Source organism: Populus nigra, chromosome 17 (assembly GCF_951802175.1).
Source record: "Populus nigra chromosome 17, ddPopNigr1.1, whole genome shotgun sequence".
Taxonomy (NCBI): Eukaryota; Viridiplantae; Streptophyta; class Magnoliopsida; order Malpighiales; family Salicaceae; genus Populus; species Populus nigra.
The window spans coordinates 2,820,002-2,832,478 of record NC_084868.1 but is presented as its reverse complement, the minus strand read 5'-3'; positions in this window follow the sequence as shown (position 1 = coordinate 2,832,478).

The window sequence follows — 12,477 nt, the reverse complement described above, 5'->3', positions numbered from 1 at the left end:
GTCGCCTTCTCACTTTTCTATTCACATGCACCATGTCTTCTAACTCCACATAGTGCTGCAATTCCACTACATTCGCTATCTCACGATTCAAACTATTCAAAAACCTAGCCATAACAACTTCTTTATCCCTCACTACATTCACCTAAATTATAACTACTTTCATCTTTTTATGATGATGTTTTACACTCTTAGAATCTTGAGTTAGATTTTGCAACTTTTTATATAATTCTTGATAATAATGAATTGGGACAAATCTCCTCTTTATGATTGCTTTCATCTCATTCCATATATTAATAAGTCTATCTTGATTTCTCCTCTTACTCATAGCAAGTTGTTCCCACCAAATAATAGAATAATTTGTAAATTCAACCATAACAAGTTCTACCTTTTTCTCTTTTAAGTAGTTATGACAATCGAAGATTAACTTCATCTTATTCTCCCATTCTGAAAATGCATTGGGGTCATTCCTTCTTGAAGGGGAATTTTTATCTTAATGCTCCTTAGATTTTGTCGAAGCCATCATGAAACCCCAATCTCTTCCTACTTCTTACTGGCTGGAATTCTTAGTTGTCAAAACCTTTCATCACTATGATTTCTTTGTTGTTAAAATTTATTTTTTGGCTAAATGACACATGGTTAGATTTTTTAAATTCTTCATCTTCATTCTTGTTAACCAACTTATCCACATGTATGGTATCATGTCTTTTTAGTCTTTTGACATTAAAAATCTAGTTTATAATACCTAACCAAAGACTTCAAGACATATGACAATCAAGAAAACAATAACAAAAATGAATATGACAACGAGAACAAAACAAAATGAATACAAAAACAAAAATGAAACGAATATGAAAACAAAAATGACTATAAAAATAAAACTCGAGAATGACTTTTTAAACCTTGAAACTATTATGGACTAAATAAATAATTTGAAATCACTTACTGTTATAACAAACTAAATCAATAGAATCTGATTTGTAATGTTCTTTCACATCCTAAATCAATTTTTTTTTTTTATCATTTCAGCAACCCAAAATCAATTTTCAAGCAAACAATACCCACTGATCAAAGAAAAACTAAAGCAAATTGCAATTTTGCAAAAATCTAAATTCAAATTGTGTAAACTCTATATTTACAACAGAAATTAAGCTGATGTGATTTCTACTTTTCTTTTTTTTATTTTGTTTGATAGTAAATATATCATAACATAAAATTTCATCTGTGTGTGTGTGTGTGTGTGTATATATATATATATATAAGTGCTGTAAATTTAAGGATGAAAATCAAAACAAATAACATTAAAATTAAAATATAGATAGATAAAACTTGATTTTAAAATCATGCTCTGATATCAATTGATATGAAACCAAATGGTAAGAAACCTAGACTCCAATAATAAAATAGAAACAATCGGAAAAAAAAATCAGATTAATAAAAACCCAACCCAATGATTACCTGAATCAAAAAACCAAAGTTATTGGATGAAAGACCCCAACCGTTTAATTTGTAAAGAATAGGAAACTAGAAGTATAATGATGAATACCACAAAAACAATTAATCTTTAATAAGCTCTAGAGAGTTTAATAAAGAAACAAAAGTATGAGCAAAATCTAACACATACACAATATTAAATTTGAATGACCAAGTTTGACTTATAAATTTGATTCTTTAATGACCAAGTTTGACTTATTTTCCCTTTCAAAATGGTATTTATAGTTCACAAAATAAACTAAACCATAATGGACTAATAGACTCACATTAAAACCCAATTAAAAATACTTCAAAGTTTAGAAAATAAATAACAAAAACGTATTTTAACTTAATGACATGGCTTCCATATATTCCCTTGCAAAGAACATAGTTTTCAAACCCTTGTAAAATAATTGCACTAGTTGTTGACTTTGGAAGCAAAATAGCTTTGCTAACACTAGAAAGAAAATGATGTTGCCAACTTGGTATCCTTTAAAAATAAAGATTCCTTGCGAAACAAAACTCCCAAGCTACCAATTTTGTTTCCTTGCAAAAATAAGAATTCCAATATTACTAAAGTTGTCGACTCTAATGCAGTCCAAGTTACTAAATTTATATGGAATTAATAACTTATAAGAAAAACTTGTATTTGCTGCCTCTAATTTTCATTCCCAGTTAAAAATCCTTACCTTGTAGGATCTTCAAAAACATATGGAAATAATGATTTTTGCTTACCCCGGTTGCTTCCAAGCTTTGTTGCATGTTTAAGCCCAATAAAATATCTATTTCTTTTGCATGAATCACATTAATTAAAGTTTAATCATTTCTTATTGTAGTCTTGAACCTTGACTTGACCCAAATATCCTAAATAAGCCCATTAAATGTCTTTTTATTTTTTTTATTTATTAACCTTGTAATTGACCAAATCAACACCTGTAATCGATCATTTAACGATGTTTGTTGGTTATCATCATTTTTGTTTTAAGTTAATAATAAAGAACAAAGTTTGAATTATGTTGTTTTTCATTAATAACTCACATTTAAATGTCACTATAATATATCTTGTTATGTCATTTTAATTCCTTTTCCCTTTTTGTTTTTATCCATTTAGATTCAATTCGACTATCCTTTTTTTCTTGAATATAAAACGTTATAAATATCAAACAAAAAAAATTTTATAAACTAATTTTTTATGGAATTTTATAATTTTCTTTCTTAAATAATATTAGATTATAATTAGTTTTCATATTCACTATTGTAATCTTATATTAATTGTAGGTGATTTATGAAATTTAAGATTTGTATTTATTTATCTTATAAGCATAGGTTTGATAGCTATAAATATGAGACATTCACATTTTTTTTTATATGAGATATTGTTTTTATTCATCCTTGTATCCTATAATAGTATCGGAGCCCTAAATATTTTTTTTTCTCTTTTTAGATTTCTAATGACCTTTTGGTGCCAAAGTGAACTTGATTTTAAATATATAAATGCTGCAAATTTAAGGATGAAAATCAAAACAAATAACATTAAAATTAAAATATAGATAGATAAAACTTGATTTTAAAATCATGCTCTAATATCAATTGATATGAAACCAAAGGGTAAAAAACCTAGAATCTACAAATAAATAGAAACAAAAAAAAACTATAATCAGATTAATAAAAACTCAATCTAATGATTACTTAAACCAAGAAACCAAAGTTATTGGGTGAAAAACCCCGACCATTTAATTATAAAGAATAGGAAACTTGAAATATAATGATGAACATCACAAAGACAATTAATCTTTGATAAGTCCTAGAGAGTTCAATGAAGGAACAAGAGTATAAGCAAAATTTAACACACACACAATATTAAATTTGAATGACCAAGTTTGACTTATTTTCCCTTTCAAAATGGTGTTTATAGTTCACAAAATAAAATTTACCTTAATGGACTAATTGGTTCATATTAAAACCCAATTAAAAATACTTCAAAGTTTAGAAAATAAATAACAAAAACCTAATTCTAACTTAATTGAATGGCTTTTATATATTCCCTAAAATAATGTTGCCAACTTGGTATTCTTTAAAATTAAAGATTCATAGCAAAACAAAACTCCCAAGCTACCAACTTTGTTTCCTTGCAAAAATAGGAATTCCAATATTACTAAAGTTGTCGACTCTAATGCCAAATTTAGTGAATTTGTAAGGAATTAATAACTCATAAGGAAAAATTGTGTTTATTGCCTTTAATTTCCATTTCCAATAAAAAAATCCTTGCCTCGTAGGAAATTCAAAAACATATGAAAATAATGATTTTTGCCTACCCCTTTGCTTTCAAGCTTTGCCGCATGTTCTGGCATAATAAAGTAATTATTTTGTTTTTTTTGCATGGATCACATTAATTAAAGCCTGATCATTCCTTGTTGTAGTCTTAAACCTTGATTGGGCTCAAATATCATGAATAAGCTCATTAAGTGTCTTTTTAAATTTTTTTTTGACCTTGTAATTGCTCAATCAACACTTGTAATGGATCATTTGGTGATGCTTGTTAATGTTTTTTAATTATATTGTTTTTCATTAATAACTCAGAGTTAAAAGTCAATTTTTATAATATATCTTGTTCCAGGATTTTATCCCCTAGCCATTTAGATTCAATTTGACTAACCTTTGTTTCTTGAATATAAAACTTAATAAATATCAAACAAAAACATTTTTGTTTCCTAAGTTTTTATGGAATTTTGTATTTTTCTTTCTTAAATAATATTAGATTATATTTAGTTTTTATATTCGCTATTGTAATCTTATATTAACTGTAGGTGATTTATGAAATTTAAGATTTGTATTTATTTATCTTATAAGCATAGGTTTGAACGCTATAAATATGAGACATTCGCAATTTTTTTTTTACATGAAATATTGTTTTTATTCATTCTTGTATCCTATAATAGTACTGGAGCCCTAAATATTTTAAATATTTTTTCTCTTTTTAGATTTCTAATGACTTTTTGGTGTCGAAGTGAGCCTTTTTCTCTGCTTTCATGATGTTTCACTTCTTCTTTTTTCCCAACACCTATACAATATCGTCAGTCCATTGTAACTAGTGATCTCGAGCTTTTTTTTAAATGCCTCTTGTACTGTTATTTCTAACTCCTAGGTCTATTATCTGGTAATTCATGGTTTCTTGGGTCAAGGCAGAATTCTGGATTGGGCTGTGCTACTGCAGGCTAAGTTCATTCTATCTCAAGTTTCGACTGCAAAATTAACAAGAGTTTAAATGAATAATTGGATTGGCAGATTTAATCACATTTTCAAGAGTGTAGACTAGACAGTGTTCTTGGATTGGGCTGGGCTGCGCAGATTTAATCATCATCTTCTTTTCTTTTTTAACTTGCTATCGCAATGCATAAGAAATTAAATAGGATGCAACCCTTGTGACTTAGGCTGTATTTGGAATTGTAGTAACATGATAATTTTAAATATTTTTTATTTAAAAATATATTAAAATATTTTTTTTATTTTTAAAAAATTATATTATTATATTAAAACGATATGAAAACATATATAAAAAAATTATTTTAAACAAAAATAAATCAAAATTTGAGGGAACACGGTTTGCACTGCGTTCCCAAACACATCTTTAGCCCTCGTGAGTCCAATTCAAACAAAGAGGTTTACTAAAATTTATTTTTTATATATATATTGAAATTATTTTGATATGTTGATGTTAAAAATAAATTTTTTTAAAACAAAAAAAATATTATTTTGATGTATTTCTTAGCAAAAAGTATATTAAAAAGTAACCATTACCAACCACTCAAACTTTTCTATTTATATATATATATATAATACAATGGTGCGTCAGCATTAATCACTTTGTGGTAAAAGTTTGTGATAGAAATATACTTTCATCGGTGGATTGCCAGAATCTACAGAATTGCGTGTCACTTACCTATGAAGTTACAAATGCTAATCTAATTCTTCTCAATTTTTATTCAAAAGTATATAATTGAACGTTTGATCCTAAATGCAATCCAAAATTGTAAAAGAAATGCAATTCCAGTGGGAGAATCCACTAAGGAATTCTTCCATGTTGACTTTGCTAGGAATCTCATCTTCTTCTTCCCTTTTTTCTTATGAAAATCTTGAATGCCACTTCGTGTGGGCTTCTTGATGTCTGCCACAATCTATCCAATCCATTCGTGTCATAGGGGAAAAAGGAGGCAAAAGCTAGTGGAAAGAAAATGAAAAAAACTTGGATTGGATTGATGCAAAAACTTCAATGATACTTTTGGCATGCACTAGCTCTATTTTCTGAATTCTACTATGTGTTCATCATTCTTTAAAATTCCCAAACCATGGACTTCAAATCTAGAAAAGGATTTGCCGTCAGCTTTGGTTTTTTCTTTAATCTTTCCTGTTTCTTCCTCGTTCGAACTCACATGCCATGTTTTGTTGGAAATAAATGGGTAGATTGCCCAAACCTCGGTTAGGCTTGAGGATGTTTAGTTCAGTGTTGTAAAGAGTTTTTTTCTAACATGTTTTTTTTAAAAAAATTATTTTTAATATTAATACATTAAAACGATTTCAACACTAAAAAAATCATTTTAGACAAAAATAAAATTTTAAAAATTTATAAACTTGTGATTTAAATGCAGCTCCAAATATTAATTAATGGGTTAACACCTTAACTTCCCTATCTTTTCTAACTCAATCATTTTCATCCCTAACCATCAAGTCACTAATTTTATGAGCCATTCACTTAGAATAAAATGGCTGAAATACCTGTACATAAATTTCCTATTTAGTTACTAATTCCTGCCTAATGTTTAGCCTACTCAATATTTAGTTACTAATTCCTCCCTAATGGCTGAAAACGAATGTAGATCAGACCAAACTTCAGGGAAGTTTTAGTAAGTGACCTGAAAAAGATTGAAGGATGCAAGGCACAAAAGCTCCACTTTTATAACCAGGCACTTGCAAAGTCTCATATTGCTTGCTACAATAAAGTCACATATATCCAACTTTAATAAATCAGCATGAAAAAAAAAAAAGAGGGAAGAGGGAAAAGGGTGACTCACGTGTAAAGGAAAAGAAAGTATTTTCCAATATTCTTTTTTCACTCTCTTTTTGCTACCAGATATTTCAACTCTCAACTCTGTATATATTGTCCAAAAGCTGATCCAACAACAATCATGGATTTTGGATTTGTTAATTTCCTAAGATACAAGAAAATCTGACTTTGCTAGCTACCCAATTGTTTAAAAATCAAAGCAAGCGCACACTTGTCTACTGTTGTTGGACCATCTTTTTTCCCTAGCTTTTATAGCGTGTGAAGCATCTTCACTGTCTAGACTTAAAGCTCCTTTCTGCCAAAATCCCAGCCCCCCTTCCCTCCCAAAATTAATACAAACAAGTAATCAGAAAACAAAAGGGTATCCACAAGTCAAAAGATACCACAATTTCGATGGTTCATATAATCTGAGGAGACAAGTCGACTTGATTATAATGATTAGATAATAAGTTCATTGGATCCCATGAACTGGGTGCAGATTATGGAGATTCCAATGGAAAGACAACGCTAGTTTTGGTAAGGGATCGAGACTTGTTTGTACCAGGTTCAGCTCTAGAAGTCAAAACAGAATCATATAATATCTGAACCAGATCGAGTTTAAGCCTTACGTACCTCGTTTAATCTTAGATTATGAGAAAATCCGAGAATTAATCCAATCAATCTTTGACATAATTATATGCCATTGCTTTAATGTTCGTGACACAGGAGGCTCACCCTCCACATGATCCATGTAGCTCTTAAGAATGTCCAGATTAATTGAATGTATGTTTAGTATTTATTATGAGGAATCCACATTTCTTCAAGTTTGACATCGCGTATGGCAAGATGATAAGATTCGTTTAAATCCCTAAAAGGATACTGATCCACGGAGAGAAACAAGATCTCATTTTATTTATTTATTTATTTATTATCTTACAAAATCTGATTTTATTAAAGATTAAACATATGGTCTGAATTATAGAATATATCTATATAGAAAATATTATAGGCATGCTCTTATGTTATAATATCTATCATTACTATTATTCATTGCCTCACACACACACACACAAAGCTGTCTAACCAATACGTTAAGCCTCCTAATTATTCTTAACTTGGTATTAGAGCCTTCTACCATCAGAACTCTTCTTTGCCTCTCCCCCTTGCTACTGACCTTCTCTTTTCCTCTCCTAAATGGACTCTATTGTTGTTGCCGCCGACTTCTCCCTCACCACCGGTAGTGCAGCCCAGCTGGCCAGCCATCTATAAGCTGTTGTCAGTGGTGTCCTTCCTCCACAACAATAGCCTTCACTTGTAGAACATGTCAATGACGACTCCTCGCAAGTTTCTGTCTTTCCTCTACATATTATAAGAACACAAATTTCAGTTATCGTTGCTCTATCAAACACCCACCAAGTTGTTTCATTGAAACTTATGAACATAAATTATCTCTATTGGTGAATGCAGATAAAGCCTTATCTCCTTCGTCAAGTTGTTTTTCACTTCGTTAATGACTCAGTGTCGTGTCATTCATCTCATGTTTTTGACAGTACTGTTGGTTCTCCCTCTACAATTAACCCTTCTTTTCTTCGTTGGAAGCAACATGATCAATTTATTTTGAGTGTATTACTCTCCTCTTTCTCCATAAATGTGTTGCATCTCGTGGTGGATTGTCATACGTCGCAATATTGTGTTTGTCGCACTCTTGAGAAAGCTCTTGCGTCTCCGTCTAATTCTCGCATCATGCAACTTCATAGTTCCTTTCAAAATCTTCGGCAAGGTGACTCATTGGTTAGTATGCATGCAGCAAGCCAAATTGTTATTTTGATGAATTGGCTATTGTTGGTCGCCCTATGTCCCTTGAAGACTTCAATTTATATATGTTTTGTGGCCTTCGTGGTGAGTTTAAACACTTGGTAACAAGTTTTATAACCAAGGCAGAATCGTTGTCGTATGCTAATTTTCACAGCCACCTTCTTACCCATAAATTTTTTCAAAAGAACTCCCTTCATTCCATGATGTCATTCCTTTTATGTTGTCTTCATCTCTGCTGCTGCAGCCACCACTACTGCCAACACCACAGCCCTCTGCTCATCTTGTTATGTCTCATCACAGCTTAAATTTTGGTCGTAACAAGAGGTGTTCTCATAGCAACTGGTATACCAACAACAACCGCTACAATCACTAGAACAGCAGCCAATCAACCGCCGACTAGAGGCCAAACAATTGACAGCAAAACAAGCACAACACAGGGGTTGGCCAGTGGTTTGGATAGCAGCATATCCACTGCCAATTATGCTCTAATTTCGGTCACACAACTCCCTATTGTTCCCAGTTTCACAACAGTACCCAGCAGCCTCTGCTCACTTTGCTGTTAGGAATGTTTCTGCAGCGACTTGGTTCCTCGATAACGGCGCGAATCAACACATCACACATGATCTTGGAACTCTGACCGATTTTATAACCTATTTTAGTAATGATCATTTGCATATTAGTGACGGTAAAAGTCTTGACATATCACATATTGGACATACTACATTACGTTCCCCAAAACACATTTTTACATTAACTAATGTTCTTCATGTGCTTCATATTACCAAACAGTTTTTATCTATTCAGAAATTCTGTCATGATAATCATGTTTATTTTAAATTTCACACTTTTATGTTTTATGTCAAGGATCTCATCACCAAGGAAGTTCTCCTTTCCGGTCAAAGTAATGATGGTCTTTATGTCCTCTCCGAGTCTTTTTCCACGTCAATTCCTCAAGCTTTTTGGTTTCCTTGCATCTCCGCGACTGTCGATCTATAACATCGTCGTTTGGGTCATTCAATCCCTTGTATTTTAAATTTTTTATTTTCCGACAATAAAATCAGATGTACTTCTAGACGTTCTCTTACTTTGTGTAAAACTTGTCAATTAGACAAGTCGTCACGTCTGTCGTTGTGACCTACGGGTCACAAAACTACCACCCCACTTGATTTAATATTTAGTGATGTTTGAGGTCCTGCCCTTATGTTTTCTTTTGATGACTTCCATTACTTTGTTATATTTATCAATGCACATACCAAACAATGGTATTATCTGCTTGTTTCTAAATCTTATGTGTTTTCCATCTTTCATTGTTTTCAAACACTTGTTTAGCATCAATTTTCACTTAAAATGAAATATGTTCAAACTGATTGGGGTGGTGAATATCATAAGTCAAATAAATTCTCTTAGAACATTGGTATTCACCATTGGTTAATATGTCCTCATACTTATGAACAAAATAGCACCGTTGAGCGTCGTCATCGATATATTGTCTAAACTGACCTCATCCTTTAAGGTCAATATAGTGCACCATTACAATTTTGGAACTATGCTTTTGAATTATCGGTATATCTTATTAATCGCATGCCTACTCTTGTTTTCCAAAATACATCTTCATTTGAGTGTCTGTTTCATCGTACTCCTGATTATAATTTTCTGCGTACTTTTGAGTGTCTTTTTTTTTTTCCTTTTTTGTGTCCATACCATGCTCACAAATTGGATTTTCGTTCCTCTCTATGTGTGTTTTTATGATATAGCCCATCCTATCTTGGTTATCGTTGTCTTAATTTAATATTTCATCGTATTTATGTCTCCTGTCATATTTGTTTTCATGAAAATGTTTTTCATTTTGTGAATTTTGAACATATAACACATTCATCAATACCTTCAACACAGACTACACGCCTCACATCCTTTAATCCTCCCCAACTCTTTCAGCCTACCACTTCACAAAATTGCCCAAACAGCACCACTGTTCTGCCCTTTGTCGTACCCTAACAGACCTCCCACTTGCCCACAAATTCTGCAACCACTTCATCACCGTTCAGCCCTGTCATACTGTTACCATTTACTTGTTTTTCCAATGATTATTATACAGGAATAGATTCTCCATCGATAAATGTTCATCTTTCAGGTTTACCACTGCAGAACAACCTAATTATGAAATAAATTCACTAGTGTCTACTGTGTAGACCAATCCCTCCACTGATTCTCCAGTTAGACTGCAGCTCTGTGTAGACCTCTCCTCGTATCCTCTCTAGCAACTTTAAGGTACAGGCTCTTATTCTCTACACCCAACCGCTCGTCAACATAACATGGTCCTCCATCTTAGACAACCCAAGACAATACTATCCACAATAACTGCCATTGCCTCTGCTGCCTCTTCTAGTTAAGTAGTTTTTGAGCCACTTATTTTTAATGATTCTAATAGGTATGAGGCATAACATAGTGCTATGCATGAGGAAATTTAGACCTTACGCGCTAACTTAACTTGGACCTTGGTGTCGTTTCACCCTTCGATGAATGTTGTTGGTAGTTAATGGGTATACAAGATTAAACACAGAGTTGATGGCAACATTGAGAGGTATAAGATGCATCTAGTTGCTAAAGGTTTCACTCAGCAAAAAGGTATTAATTACTCTGAAACTTTTAGTCCTATTATCAAACAGGCAGCCGTCAAATTAGTCTTCTCCATTGCGGTGTCATGTGATTGGAAAATTCATCAGCTTGATATTCATAATGCTTTTCTCAATGATGTTCTTAACAAAGATGTTTACATGAAACAACCTTCAGGTTTTGTTGATTCGACTTTCCCCTCTCATGTGTGTAGATTGCATAAGTCTCTATATGGTTTAAAATAGGTTTCGCGGGCTTGATACACTCGTCTGAATGACTTTCTACTATTAGTTGGTTTTCGCACCTTTAAGGTGGATATCTCATTGTTTATCTTCTCTATTGGTACTGATATTTGTTATCTTCTAGTCTATGTTGATGATATTCTCCTTATAGGTAGTAACTCACTTCTACTTTAATGCCTTATCCAGTTATTAAGCTCAAAATTTAAGCTTCGTGACTTGGGTACTGTTCATTATTTTTTAGGTACTGAGGTTCAGTCTACTAGTATGGGTCTTATGTAATGACAACATAAATATACATTTGACATCCTCACTTGGGCTAGTATGACATCTTGCAAACTTGTTAATACTCCTATCTCTACATCTAAAACTATCATATTGTCCGATCCTTTGTTTTCTAATGCTACATGCTTTCATCAAATTATGGGTGCTCTTCAATATCTTACTTTTACGATGCCATATATTTCATTTGATGTTAATAGAGTTTGTAAGTTTATGCATGCTCTTACAAATTTTTATTGGGCTGCCATTAAATGCATTTTACATTATCTTAAGGGTATGTTAACACGTGGCCTACATATTACTTGTATTCTTTGGTCAAATGCTAATTTCATGAAAATCAAGTAAGCAACGTATAATAGCTCGCTCCTCTACTAAAGCTGAGTACAAAGCCTTAGCTGATGGCACTGCTGAGGTTATCTGGCTTTAGTATTTATTAACAGATCTTCAGATTCTTTATGTTTTTACTCCTATAATTTGATGTGATAATCTTGGTGCCACTTATTTATCTGCAAACCCTGTTTTTTATGCTTGCACAAAACATGTTGAGGTTGATTATCATTTTGCCCAAGATAGAGTTGCAAAGTAGAAGATTTAGATTCATTTTATTTCCTCTCATTATCAACTTGTCGATGTCTTTACTAGGCTACTTCCTACTGCTTCGTTAATTACTTTTCGTTTTAAGCTTTGAGTTGATTTTCTACCCTCAACTTGAGGAGGCATATTATAGAATGTACACATATAAAAAATATTATAGGTATACTCTTATGTTGTAATCTCCACAATTACTTTGTACATTGCCCTATATATATGACAAATTGGTCCAATTGTTCTCATTTCTCAGGTCTAATAATATCCTTTGGAAATCCAATTCATAACATCAATTAGGATAAGTTAAATAGTCAGATATCAAATTTTCAACTAGCTCAAATTCAGTTTAATAATAATAATCCTCCCAACGGCATTAATATTGTCCACTTGAGACATTTAAGAATAATTAGGAGGCTTAATCCAACATTT